The sequence below is a fragment of the Macrobrachium nipponense genome, chromosome 12, assembly GCF_015104395.2.
Source record: "Macrobrachium nipponense isolate FS-2020 chromosome 12, ASM1510439v2, whole genome shotgun sequence".
NCBI lineage: Eukaryota > Metazoa > Arthropoda > Malacostraca > Decapoda > Palaemonidae > Macrobrachium > Macrobrachium nipponense.
In genome coordinates this window covers 1,056,016-1,076,015 of record NC_087205.1, presented here as the reverse complement: position 1 = coordinate 1,076,015, position 20,000 = coordinate 1,056,016, and the positions used below count along the sequence as shown (strand labels likewise).

Sequence of the window (20,000 nt, the reverse complement as noted above, 5' to 3'; positions counted from 1 at the left end):
GAATTGCGAACTCTCATGTTGAGTGATAGTTTCAGTTCTGTTACTGATTTGAAGATGTATGATGTCTTCAAGGCTGCGATGACTATCTGTGCTCGACTTCCGCGTTTCACAATGGGAAGAATTTGCTTCCAATCACCAACAAACAGAACGCAGATTCCTCCAAACAACTCTTGATTCTTCCTAATGTTACGAAATGATCGATCCAAACATTCGAATAACAGTTTGTTACCTTGGCTGACTTCATCAATTACGATCAAGTCTGTCATCCTGAAGAGCTGTGCACTTGCATGTTGGTCAGACACCTGGCAAGTGGATTCATGAGTGATGTTGATGGGAATCTTGAAGCGAGAGTGAAGCGTTCGACCATTGTGGAGTAAGGTAGCTGCAATGCCAGAAAGAGCAGTGGCGAGTACGACTTTCTTCTCCGAGCGAAGAAAATCAATTATGGCATTTATCAGGTATGTCTTCCCAGTTCCACCGCTTGCACTCAGGGCGAAAATCTTGTGCTTAGAGTTTCCATTGAAAACCGCATTTACTACCGTATCATATACGTGTCTTTGTTCAGTGTTCAAGGTATCATGAACCTCTACACTTGATCTTCTCAGACTGTCAGTACCATAGTCTATTTCTTCAGCTATAATTCTTGACATCACTTCGTGAGATACACCAAATTCGTAAAGTAACTAAGTTTACGGGAATAACCAGCCTCGTTTCACGGCCAGAAACATATCTGTTTCAGGGAATCTCTTCTCAACCCTACCCCCTACAAAGGAAGGGGGTAGGTTGGATGAAACCCTATTACAAACCATCTTAGGGGTTCCCACGATAACCCTGCCAAGTTTCATGCCCATCTGACCAGCCGTTTGGCCGTGATTGAATGACAGACAGACAAACAGACAGGCAGACATTACGCCCATTATATAATTATTATTATTATTATTATTATTATTATTATTATTATTATTATTATTATTATTATTATTATTATTGTATGATGTCAATTACAAAATTGCCAAAAAATAATCCCTTGAGATTTAATACAGTCCATCCTTATACTCGTATAAACATTTAAGTATAATAATATACAAATAGATAACAAATTATTTATAGTTTATAGTTGGCAAACGTTTCAGGGGTAGGGAGCCTGGGGTCTATACACAATGCAAAAAGGGGGGGGTGGTGGTGGTGAAGGGAGCAAGTAAAAAATTATTAAAAAACACGGGATTAGGTAAAGCTGACAGTAAAAAAAAGATATTTCATAGTTCGTACGAATATATGCAAATACGCTTCAGGCATGTCTGATACAAAACTGCATATCACTGCGAATAAATCATGGCTTCAGCCCTTTTACCTGAGGACGCTGTCAAATCAAGTATGCATTATGTATATATGCAAGCATTCCTATTTTATATACGTGTAATGCAAGACTATCGGTAATCACAAAATTTTATTTCCATTAATCACGGTGAGAGCATAAATCACTGTCCAGTGCAGTATCATTATTGAGGTCTTATTAGAGTCAAAGGGATGTTTTTTATGCATATAACTATAAATATTTAAATACTTAAAATATAAATATTTAAAATTTCATGCGTTTCAGTCTTGAGTTGTGCTGGGCCTTTGTCGTGGCACCTTTAGAAATGGTAAACTAGATCACTATAAGTAATAAATATATATATATATATATATATATATATATATATATATAATATATATATATATATATATATATATATATATATAACGTTCTAAGATATGGCGGTTACCAGTAACTCGAAAAATAGAAGATTGTTGTAGGAGGAAATACATCCCAGGTATATATATATATAATATATATATATATATATATATATATATATATATATATATATATATATATATATACAAATTATGAGTCGACGACTTACCACAAAAGTTATGATTAGCAGAGCGTGGTTTCGATCCACGGACCTCTGGGTTATGGGCCCAGCACGCTTCCACTGCGCCACTCTGCTTCGTGAAGGTTATGGGATCTGAGCGTCTCCTCAATTCCTTATTATAGCTCAAATTTTCAGTAAACGAAATTCGGGGCGCCAGGGTGGATTTCTTGAAATGGGAAGGTTAGCACATTTGGAGTATCCCGCTTACATACATATATTCATACACACACACACACACACATATATATATATATTATATATATATATATATATATATATATATATATATATATGTGGGTATCTATCTATCTATCTATCTATCTATATATATATATATATATATATATATATGTATATATATATATATATATATATATATATATATATATATATATATATATAGATAGATAGATAGATAGATAGATAGATAGATAGATAGATAGATAGATAGATAGATAGATATTTTTATTGACCACAATACAAAATAATATGAATTTTACAAAAGAGTATTTGGTCCAAATTAAAAAATTTAGTACAGTAGATTTTGTACAATCTCTTATACAAACTAAATGAATTTCAATTACACATATATTGTACTAAAATTAAAACAAAACCAATTTAACTATACGCCATCAGCAAGTTCCTGTAATTACATTTTACACATTATAATAACGTGTTACATTCAATACAAGGAAAGAAGCTTATGTACAACTTTACATACTATATACATCATAATCGGTTCTGGTTACTAGCAAGTCTAAAGCTGTGGTAACGTTATATGTCTGCCTGATCTGTAACGAAAGTGGACAATTTTCAATGACATGAGTCTCTGTCTGGACCTCACCGCATGAACACAACCTCTCATCCATCGGCAGACGGCCCCTACCTCTTCTGTTCCACCGACCTGTCTCAACTGCCAATGAATGAGCATTTAACCGAATTCTTGTCCATGATACACGTTCTATTTCATTAAGTCTTAATTGGTTTGTATAAATGTCATGAACTACTAAATCTGGGTTAACAGTTTTATAGAACACAATCCTATTGGAATTGGAGTTTCTGACCTTTAATTGCAGTTCACATTTTCCTTCCTCAATATCATCAGTATTATCAGAGATAAGGTTTCGTATATACCTCGAAACAGAGTCATTATAGTTCATCACTATTCGCATGGCGTGAATTAAAGGGTCATCATCCATATTATTCCGTTCAAGCCACATCTTTTTGAAGAATCTTCTTTGCCTCGATTTTATTAATGCCCTCATCGGCGGAAGTCCCAGTTCTACCATACATACGTCATTATTAGTAGTTTTTGTGACCCCCAAAAGTTGTTTAATACACCATTTATATTGCTTTTCGATGGGTTTAATATCACCATTTAGCCATGACTCGCATGAATATAATATAGTTGACATAATAGCAGCATCAAAAATTATCTTCTTAACTAAAAATGGCACATCATTGTTTCTACTTATAAATGAAATAAATTTCAGAGTATGACACATTTTGCTTATTGCATGCTGCTTGATAGCTGTTGTGCGAGAACCATCATCCGTAAAAGGACTGCCTAGATAAATGTACGGATTACAGTAACTAATCACATCAGAATTACATTCTATGGGTTCTTTGTCTTCCCTATTACCATTTATCACCATAAATTTATTTTTACTGTCATTAAAAATCATCCCATAGGAAATACAAAATTCATACAAAATCCATATTTTATGTTCCATACCATCCTTTGTAGTGGATAGGAGGACAGTGTCATCCATCATGACCATAATATGCAACCAAGCAAGAAAACCATCCAAAGGGCAATTACGTTTTATCATTTGTATCATATCATTTACATATAAAACAAATAAAATACATGATTTAGGTCAGCCTTGGCGCATACCAACAGTAGCAGTTGCACACTATTTGTGCAACGATATACAGCCACCAATGCTAAAAACATTGTCATCCCACATCCCATTCGTTTTAGCAGAGAAAATAACTTATGTCTAGTAGAAAATCATAAGCTCTTCTAAAATCAACAAAGGTTACAAAAAGCTTCAATTTCTTCCTCCTAGCTACGTCCACCAATAGCCTCAAAGTTACTATATGCTCTACACATCCCCTTCCCGCCTGACTTCCTGCTTACTCCCTACACCTACACGGCTTAAACCACTGACTAAGACGAGCACATAAGACCATATCGTAAATCTTAGTTATACTATTAATCATATTAATGCCTCTGTAATTACCCGGAGAAGCCCTACTTCCTCGTTTTGTTATTGTATGCATCTTTGCTGCTATCCAACTTAATGGGTAAGAACTAGACAAAAACAGATTATTAAATAATGTAGCAATTAGCATGATCCACTCAAACGGTAACATTTTGAACAAACCTGGGGGCAGACCGTCAGGTCCACTGGCTTTATTGGGCTTTAACCTTTTTACCTGAGTCTGTACCTCAACTGGAGTAATAGGATCGTCTAATACAGGTAAAGTTACATCTGAATGAATCTCGTCTATATTAAGACTGTCTACATTTGGAGGGTTAAATATTTGCTCAAAATATTCTTTGAATTGCTTATCACCCGGTTTAGAGTCTGAATTACTTGGGTCCTCTATAATTTGACCTTTCCAATCAATTGCACCCCATATCCGAGCCTGGTCATTTTCCTCCAACAATCTATCCCATCTACTCTGGCCATTATTTAGTAAAATTCCTTCAGGATTCTCATGAGATACACTAGTGGAGGCACAATCATATAAAGTATTGCTAAGGCGTAAGGCTGACAAATCTATATCCTCATTCTCTATCTAGCTCTACTCCGTGGCCACTAATAAGAACGATGTTCTTATTAATTCTTAGAAATATGGCTGTACGTAATGAAACTCCTTCCATAGGCATGTTTCGTTCTAAAAAGGAATGAAAAATAACCCTGGTGAAATGATTAGCTATAACGAAAAATGAAAATAATGGTTAACAGTCATATACAAAATACCTATAATAATTCTTCAATTTACGAGTCTATTTATTGCCAATATATTTTTTTTACAAATACTTTCAAAGGAACAAAAGTAACATTAGATGGTGCACTGTACGCGTTCGACATTCCATATATCAATTTGTATTCCTGTAGAGAACATAAATGCTGTCAGACATAACGATAAGTTCTCTGTTAATTTAATTGTTTATACGAAATTCTCAGTTTCATCACAGTAATGGCTGTGTACGTTTACCAGATTATACACACACGCGCACACACACACACACACACACACTGTAAAGGACGCGAGTCGAAAGGTCTTGCAGAGGTATGCCATTGTTTAACTTTCCTTCGTGGCTTTTGTCTTATTGTCTTATATATATCTATATATATATATATATATAGTTTATATATATATATAGATCTATAGTATATATATATATATATATAGATATATATATATATATATATATATGTCTGTATAGATAGATATATATATATATATATATATATATATATATATATATATATATCTATATATATATATATAGTATGATATATATATTAGATATATATATATATAGATATCTATAGATATATATCTATATATATATCAATATAACATATATATATATATATATATATATATATATTATATATATATATATATGATATATATATAGTATATATATATATATATATATATATATATATATATATATATATATATATCTATATATATAGATAGATAGATATATATATATATATATAATTATATAATATATATAATATAATATTTATATCTATATATATATAATATATGATAGAGATATATAATATATATATATATACTTATAATATATATATAATTATAATAGATATATATATAATAAATATATATATATACATATATATATATATATATATATATATATATATATATATATATATATATATATATATATATATATATAACACGATTACTTTGACGGAATCATGTAAATATAGATATCGAATACTAAATGCCTTGATTACCTCGTCGACATATGCTGTTGAAATGCATTAATATCCTACGGCTGCTAAATTCATCAGTTGTTAGTGGTAATTAAACGACAGGTGTTTTAAAAAATCAAATAACGGAAAGTGTGCCAATATGAAATGGCAGAATGTCGAAATGTAGCCATGTGAGCTCAAAACTGCAGTAATTTTTGTATAACTGTAGTAATTATTATGATTACTTATATCAGTAAGTGATCATTGAAAATACGCTGTGGGTCTAGCACAGAAACTAAGACTAGATACACCTCTCTCTCTCTCTCTCTCTCTCTCTCTCTCTCTCTCTCTCTCTCTCTCTCTCTCTCTCTCTCTCTCTCAAGCGAGCGAGCACTGTGAATAAAAATGAAAGATACATTTTCATTTTTTTTCTTCATAAATGGTGAGCGTTGCAATAGAAAATCTTCCTATCCTTATGCATATATAATATATATATATATATATATATATATATATATATATATATATATATATATATATATCTATATTACACACACATGAATGAAATTCGATATTTTTATTTAAAAGCATACAACTTTTCTACCCTTGAAGCCATTTCATGAAAACTGTAAACCTTTTGGTTTGCGTTATTTTACAAACAGAAAATGTTCATCTACATTTTTCATGCCGGATTTCAAATATTAGATTTTTCCGTATGCTCACTTGATGCCTGCGGATTAAAGTGCTTTTTATATGACGTGTATGTATATATTATATATATATATATATATATAATTATAATATATATATAATATAATAATATATATTATATATATATATTTAAAGATTATATATTAATATATAGTAATATAATTAATATTAAATAATATAATATTATATATATATATAATATATATAATATATATATATTTATATATTTATATATTGTATTATATATATATATATTATATATTAATATATATATATTATAATAATCTATAATTCTTATATATAATCCTAATATTATAAATTATATTCTAACTTAATATATTAAATATTATATATATTATTTAATTATATATTATATAATTATAATCTAAATATATAATAATAAATATATAATATGATATATATAATATATATATATAATATATAAATTTATAATAGCTAATATATATAATAGATATATATAGATATATATATAATATATATAATAATTATATATATATATATATATTCATATTAATAATATATATATATATATATTAATATTAATAATATATTTAATAATATCTATTAATATCTATATAAGTAGTATAAGTTAATATTAATATATATATATATTAATTATATATATATATTATAATAAATATATATATGTGTGTGTGTGTGTGTGTGTCTGTGTGTGTGTGTGATCAGCTGATCACTTAGGGGTATTGTATTCAACGTGGTTGGAGTAAAAATCATTAACTGACGTGCGAGTTTTTGCTTTTAGCCTTCGGCAGTCAAACTGTCAAGTCATTACTTGTAATAAAATACTAATAATTCGGAAACTGTTGTCATAAATAAAGCCAGTGGGCGTCTCTAACGATACTAATGTATCGTATCTCAATGTTGAGCGCTCCGTAATGGAAAGGTATGGACTCCATAGTAGAAGGAATACCATCACTTATTACTCTCGCTTATTACCTCGAGGCAATGACGCTTATTCCGTTTTTATTTCCGGGGGATTATGGGGAACGACATTTGCACTTCTTAATGGATTGGAAGTTACTGAAAAGAAGTAGAACGTAGCGTTTAACCTTCCATACTCTACAAAGCTTTTTTCCGTTTTCTTCTGAAGATTGAAAAAGAAACCCACAAAATTACGGTGAATAACGTATTCACTTATAAATATTTACATTTTATTGCACTCAACAAAGTATATATTTGTAAGCAAACACGTTATAAACAGTAATTTTGTGGGTTTCTTTTTCAATCTGAGAAAATGAGAATATTAAGAACGTGGGTATTGAATGTGATTTCACATGCAACAGAGTTGAAAGCATTTGTGTTTTGATTTGCTAGAGGATGTAGGTTCTTCATTGGGAAAATTAAACAATAACTTCTGTGTGGCCCACTTGAGGTAGATAGGACTGTTTCAGTGAAAATGTTTAATAAGTGTCAATATTCAAGGAATAACCCCCCCAAAATTTGGAAGAGACTAAGCTGGTTTAGATAATGTTGTTCTTAGAGTGATAGTTCTGAATGATTGAAATGCAAAGATAGGCGAAACAAAAACGTATGTTGTGATTCCGTACAGTGGATGGTAAACAAGCGGATAAACGCAACGTTGAGAGACTGTTAATGAACGGAAATGTAGTATATGTTACCATCTGCTTTTGAAAGAAAGTGAAAATAAGATTAGTTTCAGTCCAAGAGGGAGGGATTCAAATGTCGTTACGAATATAACTGTAGCAATTAAGTCTGATAAGAGAGACGTGATAGACAAGGTAGCCAAGAAGTGTAAGAGAGAACAAGTCAGATCCAATGAAAACGCACATTGTAATCTGAACAAGTAATTTAGCAAGTTTAGCAAGAAGTAAAAGACGTTGCATTGGAGGGAACTGAATGCAGGAAAAAACGTTAAGGTTCAGAATAATGGATCAGGGATTTAAAGAAGTAAACATTAAGATGCTGCCGTGTTTTAAGGCGTTATTATAATTATGTTTGGAGAGTTTTGACGGAGCAGATATGAATGATGGAAGGGTGCAAAGACGCTTTCAGATATTCGGTTTTTAATGCGAGTGAAAGCTGCTTCATTATTGTTCTTAATACTGGTAAAATTTATATAGGAAATATTTTGAAACTAGTGTAGAATACATATATACTATTCATATTGTTCTTAACACCTACGTGTATATCGCGTGTAGTATTGATGATTTTACCACTAGGTAAATTTAATATTTGGTAAAAAGAGACGATAAAAATTGCACATTGCTTATCAAAACTTTTACATATTGGTTTTTGAAAAAAAAAAACTATATGATAGTTCATAATACGTTTAATCTATAATATTATTAACAAGTGTGATATAGATGATCTAAAACGTATAATTATGCATTCCGAATTGAAATGCTTATTGCTAGATATTAATTTGAAACAAATTGCAAATAATTTATTATAAAGTAGCCTAGTTAATTATCCGAAGCGCTCTTCTGAAATAAAACCGTCAAGTAAAAATGAAATAATACAATCGTCCCGTAAATTACCAGATAGGAAATGCCCATTCAACCGTCAATTTGATTATTTCATTCAATGCCGGCATTCATGATGTGACCTATTGCTTAGGGAATTAATTGGCGGACTGTAGTCTGATGGGCAATGGCCAAATAGTCGAACGAGTTAATAATTAAATGATATCCATTGTCGATATATTTTTAGATCTAAAGGCCGTTGAGGACGGCAGCAAAATAGCCATATGAAGCCCAGGACCGAAGTCAATTATAGCAAATGGTAAATAATGGAGAGAGAAGCTTTCCCTCGAATGATGCTTCACACATGCCTCTAGGAGGATAACTACTCGCAAGATTCTGGAAAAACAGACGCAGAAAGAGAGTGCAAAACCTGCCAAATAAAGAATGACGGTCGCTGAACCAGTCACTGAGTCATAAAAACTCAAGGAAAAAAGAAGGAATGTCTCAGTATGTGAATTTCTTTACCACTTTTTACCTACTGGGGCATTATTGTCATCTGTCAAAAAGTGAATGTTGATTATTCAACCTTGTAGTAGGTAGGTCAGCGCCTGTAAATGCCCTATTCCTTTTAATTGTATTTAATGCCAATATACTTTGAGTCATATGAACTTTCTAAAAGGGAAATAAAAAACAGAGATAAAGCAATAGATCAAGAACAGTCAGCAAATACTAAGCCAGATTTTTTAAAATGGAAACACTGGCTATTTGGGAAAAAATATTGATGGATAAAAGAGAAGAAAGAAACGTGTTATTTTCTCTCAGAATTCTGTTTGAAAATCAGATTACAAATCTTGTCTTGAGATGTTTATCTTTAAACAGTCAAAAAAGTCCTGTTAAATGTATCTTGAAATATACTGCTTTAGATTTAAAAACAACTATCCATGGCAAGTGTATTTTGAAATGGTCCTCTTTAGACAATCACAAAATGCTCATGGCAACTTTATCTTTAAATGGTACTCTTCATACTGTAAGAAAAAAAAATGACAACTGTAACTTAAAATGACCCTCTTTAGATAGAAAAAAAAGATATTCTTGACAAATGTATCTTTAAATGGTCCTCTTTAGACAGTAAAAAAAATAGACAGTATCTTGAGATGGCCCTCTTTAGACAGAAAAGAAGATATTCATGACAACTGTACCTTGAAATGTTCGTCATTAGACAATCGCAAAAATATTCATGACAACTGTATCTTTAAAATACTTTTTGTACTGTACTTATCCCTTTTTAGAACTGAATAGTACCTTATCCACTAATGCTTCTCTCTGTTTCCTCTCTGGTTTTGTAACTTTTCCTGGCTTTAAGATATTTTTGTGCAATGCACTACTAACAACAATTACGTTTCAGTTGCAACTTTCTTCGGCATAACATTACATTTTCCACCACGCCAACTGAGAATCCGTGTTTTAAAGAGTAGAGTACGTAAACGGTTTAAAAATCAGCCTAAAAGAATAAAATGCCTGATATTAAGAGACGAAAAAAATTGAGTCATACTGGTGAAATGCTTTATAATTCTCGTAATGTTTTCAGTATTAAAAAAAAATAAATTCATATCGAGTAATATCATGTATTAATGTAATTGGCATTGCTTTTGGTTTATTTTTATCTCAGCCTTGTTACTGCTTTTTGTTATATTTTGTTGTATATAAAATTAGCGTAAGGAAATTAGTTTTTAAGGTTTTAGTTTTAAGATTTACTTTGGTCTCGGCTGAGCGTCAAGCGAACTGCTTGTTAAACCCCCTCCCCGCATGTTAAATGTTTGTGAGTATCTTATTAATGCTAGTTTTTTTGTTTTGTTTATCTTTCGAGTGGTTGGTGAAAAGGACACCAGTGAGGATATTGGAGGGGCGCGACTTTTTCCCGAGAACAGTTCGGGCTTGCTATTCTCCCCGCATGTTTTTGCAGCTGGCATATTTTTCTTCATCGCCCTAAGAAGGATTTGTCTCCGTCAATGTTGGAGGCGCAGGGGCATTTCTGCCATCTGGGTGACTTTCCCCTTTACAGTGTGTACTTTCCCGCGGGCTCTGATATCGGCGCTGGATCCCGACAGAGTGGACGTGGGAGACTTCACTGTATTTTCCTACGACGTCCTTCTGAGCTGCAGCGGTGGGGGCATTGAGGCCCGTGAAGGTGCAAGTAAGGCGGTTGCTACCAGGTAGGGAATTCCCCTTGTGTTTTTGGTTGGGAGCACGACAGACTCCTTTCCCATGGTATTGGTACCTGTGTACTGCACGCCCTTCAGATAGCAGAGTATTGGCCTGGTACGTGGCATTGTCCCAGTGGATGTAAGAGATCACGGCTCCCCTGTATTTCGGCCTTCAGCAAGGCAACTGTTTAGCCTGAATCGTTTGGGCATCCATTCATCCCTTATTTAGTGTGAGAAGCTCTTCCCGAGTATTCTTTTTGTTTGTTACTCTCGTATAGTGAGTCTTTCGAGACTGTTGGCATTCTTATTGCAGCTTTATATTTATATATATATATATATATATATATATATATATATATATATATATATATATATGGTATTATTACAGTTTCAACCATTATGGGAAATCTATTTATATTGTATTTTCCCGAGTAAAGCACGTGATAACAAAACACTTCTTCTCAATACATTATTGTCGCTAATGCATACTTACAGAGAAAAAAAAAAAATATTAAGTTTTTACCTTGAATTTTTCCTAAGTCGGGAGAGGTGTTTCCTCTACGGTAATGTTTACTTTTAATGAGCCTCTAACTTACTTTCTTACGCAAACAAAAGCAGTTCCAGTTACTCATTATTGGCTGAAGAGATGTGACATCGTTATGACGTCATGGGTTTCATAACCAATTACGAACGACTTTAGTCGAAAACTAAGTTTCACTAGCATTTCAGCGGAGTAAAAAAGTTACCTGTCTAGTGTCCACTTTGTATCCTTGTTTGACTGAATACTCGAATAATGAAGCAAAAACGGCATTTTGTCTTCCTGTACCTATGGCAGAGGCAGTGGCTGGCCCTTCTGGCATTAATTTTGGACAGACCTTCGATTTTTCCTACTGATTGTTTGCAGTGGCAATGTGGTCGTCGGGTACCTGGCCACTTCCTACTTTAAGTTGCATGTCAGGGAACCTTGCAACGGCTTCACGTTTTCCTCAAAGCGCAGCAGCAATCTTTATCAACCAACAGTTTAAGGTAAGCTTCATTAATTTATAGAGTATATTATAATGGTGGTAGTATAACGATGTATACAGCAGTACCATCACTTTGGATTTGGTTTGATGGATGTTAGGTAGTGGCCTTAAGGGGGGGGGTCGTCAGGGGGGGCGAGCACCCCGCCCCCCCGCTAGGCCTATGGTAGGGGTACAGGGCCCTAGGTAAGGTTAGGTGGTTGTATTAGGTTCGGTAGTGCCCCGAAAATCACTTTTCTTCTCCTCCCCCCACCCAAAAACCCCGCATCCCACTGGGATCCCCCATAATTGAAGTAGTTAGGTTTATGCTTAGATTTTGTGTGTAAGAGTAACTCTTAGTTTCTTTTTTATTCATTTCCTCATGTTTCTATGCGATGTGCAACACCAATCTGGTCGTTTTTTTTGCCGTTTTTCGTCGTTAATACTTGAAAAAAACGGGTGCGGCCTTCTCCTGGACATTTACCTTTTTTTACCTTTTCTGGAAAAAAACTCGTTTTTTTAACTCAATTACAGTAAATCTCTAAATCGGATGGTTTGCAGTCAAAATAAATGTTAAATCCGTTGGAACTACATTATTTCTGATGCAACAAATATACTTTTATTCCAGTTTTCCCATAATGGTTGAAACTGTAATTTTACCATATATATAATATATATATATATATATATATATATATATATATAAATATATATATATATATATATAAATATGCCAGTCTGTATATCTTGTCACGAGTTTGATGCTGTAATTTTCGTTATTTCTTGTGGATATTATCTATTAATATGTTTGATACTTTTTATATTTAAAATTTAGTTTATAATTGTAGGTAGGAAAATTAAGTTTTCCCCCTGTTGGTCTCTTACTTCTTTCCTCTCTGCTTAGTTATAGGTATTGGTTTATATTTATGTTGGTGTTGGGCCCATTTTACTAATTTATGCAGTTTATCTCTCAATATTTTCTGTCTAGAGTTTAGTGTTAGTGATTAGGAACTCTTACGGGAGTAGTAAGGACTAAGTTGTGTCCTGTATAGTCACAAGGCTGACTTTATTATTCTTTTGCTTTGTTTGTTAATAAAAATTGTTGAGTTTTCCTGTGTGTTTTTGTCTCCGCTGACTGAATTTATCTGGATACTTGGTAAGATCACTGTCCTCTCTATTCTTGTGCAAAAGAACTTGCACCCCGGCCCAACAAGGGTCGTAACAAATATAAAAAGTCATATGAATCGAGGGATAATTGCCTAGATTATTCACGAAAATTATTCAAGAAAAAATATACATAGATGTTTTTTTTTGGCTGAAATTATTATAAATCTGATAATTTGGATTAATCCCCACCTAAATATAGATCGAGTCTTTCTGGCTGTGTTGTCTTTACTAAAACATAAAAAGTATAACGTTTGAGTATTTTTTTGTATCAAGTGAATGTTGTGTATGAATTTCCCCAAAGGGAGTAAAGTTATAGAAATTACAAATGGTCCGAAAACTCGAGCGGTAATCGAGAAAGAATATAATGAATTATGTAATTAATCTATATTTTTATGAATAATTCCTCAATTTTCCTACGATTCTCGACCATTTCTGTACTATGTTTGTTTATTTTTGGAGTGGTATACAAACCATATATATTTTTAGAAGCAGTGTACAATTTTGAATTTTTTTTTGTGAAAACAGATATCTGAATATTTAAATTATATGAATAAATAAATAAATAGCTGATTGAGGAGTGCCCATATCTGCCCGCCCCACCCACCCCCCCCCCCATAAGAAATCAGTTTGACGGAACATTAAAAGGGAAGATGATAGGACAAAGGTATTTTGATAATTTCCTCCAAAAAATAAAAATATAAAAAGTGAGAAACTGTGCAATTAAAGGGAAAGAATATTAACATATAAAGAGAAAACGACATGATACGAGAAAGTAGTCCTTTCTGACACGAAAAAAAAATATAGTTGGCAGTAAAGAAAAATTCGGGGAAGATGCCAAGGCGAGCGAGGTGAAACTATTTCCTCTCCTTCCCCCCGTCATCCCAAGGGGAACGAAAGAGAAAGGTTTCGAGACAAAATTTGTGAAATATCAGAAAAAGCTTTCAAACACATGGCGCTCTGTTTCGAGTTTACGCCATAGATCCCGGGTCTTGATGCAGGGCAAAGGAAACTCTTCCCCTTAGCTTTTTGGGTTCACCCGCCATTATTCATTTCCCGTTTTTTTTTTTTTTTTTTTTTTTTGGGGGAGGGGGGGGGAGGGGGGGGTTTTTTTTTTCGTGTGATGATTTTGACTATAAGATAAATAGTACATGTAGTCTTATTCTGAACCACTCATTTCACAATATTACGTACAGATTTTCAAGGAGACAATATAATTTCCTTGTTTTATCCGTTTACCGATCTCTTTATAACCACTGTTGCTAACCAGTAAGATTCTCTTGGAAATCGACAGGAATAAAATGACAATTATCGTTTGTAGCAAATAACAGTTTTGGTCGAAGGCTTGAGCCCAAATCTGGTTAAGAAGTCTTTTATAATAAATAAAACCAACGAAATACAAGTTATACAATCTAGATTTAATGTTGGTATATGTGTATATGTATATGTGTGTGTGTGTGTGTGTGTACTATATGTGCATATTCGTTAAATGTTTCCTATATACAAGACTGAAAATACATGATCAAACATCTATGAGGTTATCGTGAGATGGAATTTATAATGACCGACTTTTTAACCAGATTTGGACACGTGGCTTTAGTCAGAATAAGATGTATTAGAATATTTGTTTATATACCAAGACGCCTGCAAGAAATGAAAAGTATCATTTTAGTTCCGTAGAACTACTTGTAATCTTACAAGTTTACTCTGTAAACTACACGTGTAATCTTACATGTTTACTCTGTAGTAGTTTAATCCCATATATTAGGAAAGGACGATTTTACATTACAAATCGTGATAGATTATAGATTTTCACTGCACCTGTTTTAATAATAATAATATATTTTCAGGCTTGATTACATCATACAAACCGGTCTGTAATTGAACATTTATATCTTCACGTACGTTTCATATATAACACCGAGAGAGTAGAATGACACATTCATACATGTGATTATTATATAAATGCGACAGTTGAATTATATTTCGTTTTCAGAATTTATTACGAAGCGTTTTAACTAATTCTACGAAATGGTCCACTGGAATAAAACAGTGAAAATTAAATTAACACACACACGCACACACACACACACACACACACACACACACACACACACATATATATAATATATATATATAATATATATATATATATTATCGAACTACATATGTCCTTTAATATCTAATTCGCTCTACCTCGGAATTAATATATTTTCATATGTGATTAACCTGTGTGCGCGCGGTGGGGAAAGGTAGTTTTCAGGTAGGAGGCGGCTTTTTATGAACTTATATCTCTTGCGATGTCGGGGTGGTTTAAGGCCTCACTGCCAGTCCTGGGATTGGGAAGTCGCTGGTTCGCGCCTGTCGATGGCCAATTCTATTATCGCTTAATAAATTCCCCCTCGGTTAAGCATATATGAAAATATATTAATTCCGAGGTAGAGCGAATTAGATATTGAAGGACCATATGTAGTTCGATATATGTATATGAATCAACGGTAATGTGATAGACTTATATGATGACTACGTGCGGGCAAAAGCACTAAACACGCCACCGAGAACGAGATGGGTTGATGCAGTCTCCATAACAAAAAATACCTGTGCGCGCGAAAGGTATTTCAGGTAGGAGGCGGCATGAACTTATATCTCTTGCGGTGTCGGGGTGGTGGTTTAAGGCTTCACTGCCAGTCCTGGGATTGGGAAGTCGCTGGTTCGCGCCTGTCAATGGCCAATTCTATTATCGCTTAATAAATTCCCCCTCGGTTAAACATATATGAAAATATATTAATTCCGAGGCTAGAGCGAATTAGATATTAAAGGACATATGTAGTTCGATTATATGTATATGAATCACGGTAATGTGATAGACTTATATATATATATATATATATATATATATATATAATATATATATATATATATATAATTATGCCACAAATTTACTGATGCCAGTGACCCGTCAACTATCAACCTGATTATTTCATTGAATGCCGGTATCCATAAATTACCCCTTTGCCGATTGGACTGATTGAAAGGAAAGGACTTTATCGTAATGGATTTTAGTTTAATGGTCTAATGATTTATAATATAATGGTTTTGATGTTTCATTAACTTTATTGAAAGGCAGTATCTAGCTTAAACCATTCCCCCTCAGAAAGGAGTTTTTTTTTTTCTTCTTTTTTTTACCTGGGTGGGGGTTGGATAAATCAGGAAGTTTATCTTGGTAAGAAGTTTATAATAATAATAAAAAAACGAGCAGGAAGAGATTCCGTATATCGGAGGTGGCAAAAAAATGAAAGATGTAAAAAAAGAAAAATAATTGTTCATAAACCCAAAGTGAGGCACCTATGAAACCTGGGGAATTCTCTGAGTCTGAGGGAAATAAACGCAACAGGAAGAGAATTCCAGAGCTTGCAAAGAACTTCTTCTAATACATTCACTCATGCTAAGTGTGAGTGAAGTTTCAAGTTGAAAAAATGTACTGACATTCTATATTTTACAGAAAACAAAATTACAAATACTAAAACATTTTTAGCCCTCGTGATAGAAGGAGGAAGTAAAAGATTTCCATTTTGTTTCCCGAACATCCGAAGTCTCTTTTGAATTCTACCGTACATATATGCTTTCTTTTCCTGTTGTAGGGCCAGCTCGCTTTCGACATACTTTCCTCAGTACTACATACGTGTGCAAAACGATTTGCAGCAATATGAGAGCGACTTTTTTTTTTTCACTGAAATACTTGACTTATTGAAATCTTGCTGCCTCGTTTTTCAAGTGGTCTTCGAATATTGCAATAGTTAGAAGTTATAATTTAATGCTTGCAGCCTAATGTGAATAAATTGGCATCAAGGGCTCTTGGCAATAAATATATTAATTTTTAGATTTTCGGTTATTAAATTTTAACGCACATTACACGTGTTTCAGAGGAAAATTTTCCCCTCTCTCTCTCTCTCTCCTCATCTCTCTCTCTCTCTCTCGCTCCTCTCTCTTCCCTTCTCTCTCTGTATGTCTGCGAGGTTTTCCTTTTGTTGCACCTTTCAAACTTTCACAGTCCATATCCATATCAACGCTGATTGGCCTTAGTTCACCCAGTGCTTGGCATGCATGCCAAAAGTCTATACATCTATAAATCAATCAATTAATCTAGTTTCTTGCATTCATTTAAGGGCCATGTATTCTATGGATGTTTGCTGTGGTATCGTATTGTTTTTGTAACTGTTGAAGAATTTGTATTAATTAATTAATAATAATAATAATAATAATAATAATAATAATAAAATAATAATAATAATAATAATAATAATAATAATAATCAATAATAATAATAATAATAATAATAATAATAATAATAATAGTGAAGAAAAGCAGAAGAGAAATAATATATTACTCAGAAAACCCCACATTCAATAACAAGAACTTGGTAGGTTGAAGATAATGAAGGAAGGTACTCAGATGTCATTTATATCCAGAGAACTCATCATTTAACACGAATAGAATTTTCTCTGGAAAGCATTAGTCAAATGAGTTTCATAATTGCTTTTGTTTTGCTCAGAAATCGTAAATAAAATACGATTACCGAAGGTCTTCGGTCTTTTTTATTTGTTTAGAGTAATTCCATTGGTGTTACTAATTTGATAGTTTCATGGATGATAATTATAATTAGAATGAATGTAGTATCGAAGGTTTTAAATTGTAAAACTATTAATGAGAAGAGTCTCGTTTCTTCTTCTTCTTCTTCTTCTTCTTATTATTATTATTATTCATTATTATTATTATTTGTTATTATTATTATTTTTATTATTATTAGTTATTATTATATTTTTAGTTTTTTCTTCTTCTTCTTCACAGTCCCTCTAATTCGACTGGGTGGTATTTATAGTGTGGGGTTCCGGGTTGCATCCTGCCTCCTTAGGAGTCCATCACTTTTCTTACTATGTGCGCCGTTTCTAGGATCATGCTCTTCTGCATGAGTCCTGGAGTTACTTCAGCCTTTAGTTTTCTAGATTCTGTTTTCAGGGATCTTGGGATCGTGCCTAGTGTTCTTATGATATGGGTACTTATCCCGTTCTCCCTCTCTTTCTCTTCAAATCTGGTGTCCCACGGTATTGCGATATCAATGAGTGATACTTTCTTCTTGATTTTGTCAATCAGCATCACGTCTGGTTTATTTGCACGTATCACCCTATCCGTTCTGATACCATAGTCCCAGAGGATCTTTGCCTGATCGTTTTCTTTCACTCCACCAGGAGATTAGGGATCCGTACCACTTATTTTTTTTTTTTTTTACCCTGCAAGGTAGCTGATGTTTCTGTACTGGTTCTGTGCAAGTACCGGACATTCGCTTGCTATGTGGTTTATGGTCTCATTTTTCATATTGCATTTTCCTACATATTGGGAGAGAATGTTATTTCCATCTATCGTTCTTTGAACATATCTGGTTCTTGGGGCCTGATCAACCAGATATTATTATTATTATTATTATTATTATTATTATTATTAAACTTGAGAAAGCATCATTATGAAAATGTCCGGCACGATATCATTAACCTTCTAAAGAATCCTGTGAAGATTTTAAATCCCCATACACGAAAGGAGGAAAGCAGGAGTACGTAACAGACGAATAATCCAATAAAGAAATAAAGGTAAATCTGGAACGGTAAGGGAAATCCTAAGCCGTTGTCGAGCCTGGGATTGAAGTCCATTTCGAACAGTAATTGACAAGGAAAGAAAACTTGGGCTGGATTTCGCTGGAATCAGAAACATTTCTTATGATGAGTTAAAGACATCTTATAACTTAGGAAAAACTGTATGTAGGGATATATTGTATGTGGCCATTTCTTATTAACGTTAATTTTTATTTCACAAAAGTAGTTCGAAGACAAAATTCGAAATTATGCTTCGGGGAGGATCTAGAAGTAAGAGATGATCCTCTATGGACGCGACTACATTCTCTTTAAGATATTGGAAATCGATCGGGGGGGGGGGGGGGGGGGGGGGGGGGGGGTCGGGGGGGGGCGGGGGGGGGGGGGGGGGGGGGGGGGGGGGTCGGCGAAGGTATTGCACATCCTGTCATCAAGAAGATGCATTCAATCCCGGGAATTGTATTCCTGGACAATCTATGGGACTGCGTTTCTTGACACCTTTCTCCCAGTTGGAAACCTCTCGCTGACTCTTCAGTGTTTTTTTTTTTTTTTTTTTTTTTTTTTTTTTTTTTTTTTTATTATTCGTCTGTGTAGTGCGTGCATCTAATTTTCTGTATTTCTTAGCGTCTTACTCTGGGTGTGACACAGCGCCGCTGACACTGGAGTGCTCGGGCTTATTGTAATTTTCAACAAGGCCTTGCTTTTACCCACGCCGAATTCACTTGTCTTTCTCAGGACCCACTCAGAGTGATCCTGGTCTTACCCGAAAAAGAATGCAACTAAGTGAAAGAGAAAATGGTATTTGTTATTCCACAATTTTTTTTTCTACTTCGAATTTTTGATGCGTAAACTTAAATCAGCCGTTGTCGTATTGATAGTTTGATTTATAGTTTAAGTTTGGTGTGTTCGTAAGTTATTCCCAA

General features: G+C 33.3%; 1 pseudogene; it reads left to right on the top strand.

Moving 5' to 3' along the window:
- Positions 1–10,872: 10,872 nt before the first annotated feature.
- The window catches only part of LOC135225094 (uncharacterized), a 76,610-nt pseudogene continuing 67,482 nt past the window's right edge, over positions 10,873–20,000 (top strand).